The sequence below is a fragment of the Lates calcarifer genome, linkage group LG16_LG22, assembly GCF_001640805.2.
Source record: "Lates calcarifer isolate ASB-BC8 linkage group LG16_LG22, TLL_Latcal_v3, whole genome shotgun sequence".
Taxonomy (NCBI): Eukaryota; Metazoa; Chordata; class Actinopteri; family Centropomidae; genus Lates; species Lates calcarifer.
This window is the reverse complement of record NC_066848.1, coordinates 3,594,186-3,600,185: the sequence shown is the minus strand read 5'-3', so window position 1 is coordinate 3,600,185 and position 6,000 is coordinate 3,594,186.

Below are 6,000 nucleotides of genomic sequence, written 5' to 3'. Positions count from 1 at the left end.
TCTGAAAAACCTGCAGACACACAAAGCAGGATATGTTTGTGCAAGTCCATGTGACGTTTGGAAAGAGGAAGCAAGATGTTTAGTCACGTACCCTCATCCGCCTCACCCATCTAAAAGGGACATCAGGCCGCTTGGCTCCCCGCCCCGCGGGCTGTGATCACGCACTGTGGCATGAGGGTTTTTTTTTTTTTTCTTAAAGCAAAATAAAGCAGTTACGTTACTCATCTAATTGTAGTGCAGCTGACTTTTGATTGTTGTTGTTGTTGTTGTGGAGAGCTGCCCGCATGTGAAGGAGCACGCCTAACAATGCAACACAATACTATTCCCTGTAGAATATTTACAGACTTCACAAGGTTTCGCTGCAGCTCGGTGTTGCACCTGACTGTAAACTACTGTATTAACACACTGCTTCCCATCTCCAGCCTCCATCCTTCGGATTGGGAGGGCGAACAACACTAGGAAAGGCTTTATGACACAGTTAGGAAATGACTGTTGCAAGGGGGCTAAATAAACAAATTCTTTCCTTGAGCTCGGTGGGAAACAGTCGCCCCTGTAATGCTTTGATCCTCTGGTTTCCACTCAAGTCGATTATTTGTGCAAGCGAAATAGCTGCACGCTATTATGCAAGACGGAGGCATGCTGAGATTCAATTAAATCCTAAATGACCTGATTCTATAAAAGGAAGATCCACTGATTTAGAAAAATAAAATAAAGTCAAAATAAAAGCAGCAGCAGTGGCTTCGAAGCAGAGGTCTGAGAGGAAGCCAGACATGAACAGATGGCTCCTGATTGGCAATATGAAGCATGTATACAGTAAAATCACCACAGTGTGACCCCCCGGCTCACGGCCATCTCATTTGAGTCTAGCCACTAACCCAGATGGAGTAGCTGTATAATGCTGATCTGAACTTTTCTTTCTTTTCTTTTCTTTTCTCTTTTTTTTCCGAGCGGTATGTAAATTGAGACATGAAGTAGCTAAAAAAAGAGTGAGAGGTAGGTGACGGCCAGGGGAATACCCAGCATGTGACAGCATCACAGGCCCTGATGAGATGACGTTATTTTTGTTCTGCTGCTTTTCTGTGCCTCTTAAATTTTTATACCAGCCATCTTTTATTCATGCTTTAGCAAACCATTACGAATTCTCTCTGAAGTTTTTTTTTGCCTAAACGGAAAATAAAATTTAAAAAAAAAGAAAGAAAGAAAAGAAAAAAAAAACATGGTGCTGGCTGGATGTTTTCTGAGACTCTTCTCCACCAACATTTTATGTTATATAACCAGCTTTTCTAGAGCAAGTGCTGAGGCGAGTGACCGAGCTAAACTGTAACATGTTGCACCGACATAAAAGGAGGTTACAACAGGACAGTGTGAGGACGTATAAGTGAAGTTAAGCATCTGCTGTAGTGACCTAGTTTGGAGATTAACAGCTGAACAAAGTGACAGAGTGAATGTGAGGACTAATGTGTATGCTTTACACAGTTCCTGTATATGTAACAGGGGGGAGCAGTAACCATGGAGATTATCACGGTACCCCGACGACCATATATATCCTGTTTACGGTGCTATTTGTAGCCACAGATTTGCACTGGAAGGATTAGAGCACAGATAAAATTTGGGGAGCTCTGACAGATCATGTCAAATCTTCCATCTGTCATATTAGCTACTTTCTCTGATTATTGATTTTCTGAATGGATTAATTCTGTATTCTTGAGAAATTATGTGCAAAAAAAGAAAAGAAAAAAGGACAAAATTAGCACCGTGAAGGAGTCAACTTTGATGTAGGTATAAAATGGTGGAATTCAAATAAAATGGAGGGTCGTCGACGACGACGGCGAAAGGGAAAAATGTGCTGGGCGGCTGGAATCTGGGGGCTGGAGGCTGCAGAGGTGATGTCATTGGGCCAGAGCAAGAGGCGAGTGAAAAACAAGTCTCTCTCTTTATTCTGATCCTCTTTGCAGTCCCAGCGGGGGGGTGGGACGGGGAAGGGGAAGAGGGGAGGAGGGGGGGGGGTTGGTTGGCAGTCGGCCAAGGCAAGGGCTGCTGGGAAATGGCAAAGGATGCCAAGCAGGCCCCACCGCCAACATTAGAAGCTCACATCTTTGTTCTCAGAAACCTGGTGTGCTGCCAAAGGCCTCATTTCGGCTCCATGGCATGATTACACTGGATGTAGGCCAACTACTGAGAGCTTGCTCGCTCTCCCTCCCTCCCTCCCTCTCGCTCTCCCTTTATGTTCCCTCCCTTGGCTCTCTCACTCTCTCTCTTTTTCCACTGCCTTCAAAAGCTTTCTGCCAAACATGCAGCAGTTGCCATGGCTGCAGAGAATGGAACATAAAAAAGTGAGTAATGAGTCAGGGCTTGGACCCAGATGTGCCACATGTGTATCCATTTAGAAAAAAAACAAGATGGTAACATATCCCCCTTAATCTGACGGGGTTGTCATGGGTTGGGGTTGGAGGTTGGAGCAGACAACTTAAGAAAATAGCAGAGGGCAGAGAAGGGAAAGTGTAAGAGAGAGAAATAAAAAAATCCCAGGAGAAAAAAAAAATGTAAATGAATGCAAGTGTTTTCACATCCATTTTTAAACAGAAGGTAGTTTCAGTGGCTTGCAGTGCACATTCCGTTTTGGTAACCAGGAACAGAAAGGCCTGAACTTTGCCTGTGTAATGTCAGTGAGCTTGCACGCATGGTGAGCCGTTGACATCACTTCCTGTCCACTGGAAACCCCCGTGTGTTTATATATGTATGGGCTATATATACACATGTATACAGTCACAATCAGACACTGATGTAAACAACCTTTCCTTGGCCTTTTTGTTGTAGTAAGATCAGCCCATACGTTAGTTTGAGCAAGAATTCGACTTTGAGCGTTTGTTTATTTGATGTTAGGTGGTCCAATTCATAGGCTGCTATTAGAATGAGTAACATTACCTGCTTGTATAAACGCCTTTCTTATTTATTGCCCATAAAAGGCCGTTTCACGCCTGACTCATAGTTGTTATGTTTAGTGTGCTGAACTGAACCGTGCAGTCATTCCAGCTTTGTGACCGACTCAGATAAAATTTCCTAAATGTCACTCTGCTGCATTCTCACACACTCACATACACATGTGTAAAATTCCCAGGACTATGTTGTCGCCGACGTCTGCGGCCGCTCCTACAGCTGCACTGCACGAGTTTCTGTACAGCTGGTTCCTTCTCACAACCTTGAGTGATCCTCGCACAAACTCCCGAGGGAGTTGACACATCTTAAGGCTCTTTGTAGTGCATTACAGTATGAATATGTATGTGCAGCAACTGTGGATTTCTATTTCATTTTTTCCCAGAATCTCTGCTCGACAAAGGTTATATTTTCTCTAGCTGAACCAAAAAGCGAATGGGGAGAATTTCATGTGTTGTGTCATTAAACCCTCTCCCTCTGAGCCAAAATAAAACCCTCCCCAAAGTGAGGGTTATTTATCACCAGAGCTCTGGTTTATTTTTGAGCTGCCTCGCTAGAAAATGGACTCTGACGTCGTCCTCTGCGTTTGCACAGCACTCAGGGCTCAGTTCGCAGGTGCAGGAGGATGCCATGCACTCAAGGGCGGGCATCATTTTCACATTCCTGCTGTCCTTTTCTGTCGCTAGCTGGAGCACACAAGTTATTTGTATTTACTCCTCTGCATATATTAATTCCTTCAGCCAAACAGTTGCATAAAACCCTGCTAAATAATACATACAAATATGTGTGAACATGCATATTTATTACTCCTTTATTTAGCGAGATATTGCAGGGTTGCAACTGGAGGAAGATCAAAGCTTCTCCCTTTCTAGTAACATCTGCCTTGAAAAGCTGTGATGTATGGAATACAAACTAACATGGCTGTGAGAGGAAGGAGAACCAAGAATAGCAAACAGTGGCCTAATTGGAAAACCTAATTTTGGGAGAAACTGTTCATAGATAGCATGTGGCTTACTCAGATGAGGAAAATATGGAGGATCACGGGTAAAAGCAGCTATGATGCATCAGTTACAGATGTTGTGGTTACATTTTGGAAAGTGACATTTCTGCAGTTTTCCCACAATTAAGCAACAAAACAGTTTACTTGGAAACGGCCCCCGTTTTTGGTAGCGGCCATAAATCAGCCGAGGTTCCCGTCACAGATTCCACACATGCTTCGCTGCCCTCTCTTTGATTGTCTGGTTTATGGAGGATGTTTTGTCGTACACTGCGAGCGTCTGTGCCAGAAGATATCCTTCCTCCTCCTTTCCATAAAAGTGCAAGTTGTCACGATGGTGTGGCATTCATTATCCGCCTGTGGTTTTTGCAGGCCTGGCCCCCGGGAGCAGCTGGGGAGCACTGGTTGTCACACTCAGCCTCCCCGCCGCGGTGAAAGATGGGAAGGCAGGAGATGAGTGCTGTCTCTCTCCCCCCTCTCACCCCCCAATCTGTGTGATGATAAAGTCCCCTTAACCACAGCGTCTGCGCATCTGGGCCTCAACTCCCTCATCCACTTCAAAGCCTCCTGTCAGAAAACAGCTCGACGCGAAGAGCAGAAATAGAAAATAGGGCTGGACTCACAAGGACAACTCGGTGTATGTGAATCTGAGCACAGTCTGGAGAAGTTAAAGGACAATGTGGGTCTTATTTTCATAGCTCTGGCCCTTAAAAATCTATTTTTATAAAAGGGATTGCTTAACGCTGGAAAATGGTGACATTAAATTACAACAGTCAGATTATCTGTATGACTGTTTGAATGTGAAATCAAAAGTGGGTGAGATGATTTGTTTGGCAAGTACATTAGGTCAAAGTTGAACCAAGAAGTTGGTTGAGATGTTCCCAAGCAACAGTTTGAGCAATGGTGTTTTTAGTTTGTTTTTTGTTTTGTTGAACTTTTTAAATCTCAGCAGTACAATCTTGTTTGCTCCTTTAGAGTATAATGTTTTGGGATTGTGTTATTGGTACAAATAAATAAACAAAACTAAATGAATTTTCTCTCCAAATATGTTCGGCTCTGTCCATTTGACCCATTACATTCCTTGTTGCCCTATTAGGAAACTAGGCTATTGTTGTCTTTGCTGACGCAAAATGGAGAGTGAGCTGTGCTGAGCGTACAATCATGACAACAAACCCTCTGAGAAGTAGTGGATAAATCGTGGTAAAGTTAGTAAAACTGTAAAAAAAAAGAAACAACCTGCTTCACAGGAACATTAATGCCGAGACACGACGAATGAAGAGAACAACATTAAATCTGCAACTTACTTTATCAAGAGTAGGCTGTGTTTGGAAAGTGACAGCTCTTGTGAGCAAGATGTTATAATTAGCTACTGATAAGAACGATGGCCGCAGCTACAGAAAGAAAACCCAAGCTGATATAAACTGAAGTTATCCTTCAGTATCCAAGCTCTTATTTATTTATTTTCTTTTACAGAAATGAAAGTGATGACAGCCTTTATTTAGGAACTGAAGATCATGTTACCTCACACTGGTTTTGCAACAAAGCGAATGATAGATGTTGTCATATATGCAGTCATTATGCCTAACAGGCACATCGTGGATAGTTTAGTCACAGTCACCACAACAAGCCCTGCTGAAGTGGTACAGTAATACTGTGGGAAGTACATGGGATGAATAGGACGGCCTTGACGCAACAGTAGAGTCCCAAAGGGATACAAAAGGACAGAGCGGAGGGAGCGCTGTGGGAAAGTTCAGCGCCCTTGAAGGAGCCTGATAAGCCCGAGGTGATATCAACCGGCGTTTGTATTGTGCAAATTTGTAACGACTACGACCGCGGCGCTGATTAAAAAAAAAAAAAAAAAAACATGTGTTTGCAGAAAACCTGTCTGACCAAAGGCCACGTCGTGCTGGGTGTGGTGAATGTTATCTGTGTGATTTCAGTTTGTGATGTTAATGTGACACACAGGTCTGGGCAGAGGCAGTTCTCAAGTTGTTTTAACATATGAAAGGTTGTGATTACTTCTCCCCTCCCTCCCTCTGATAGGTGATGGAACCCACATTGTTCAGCAG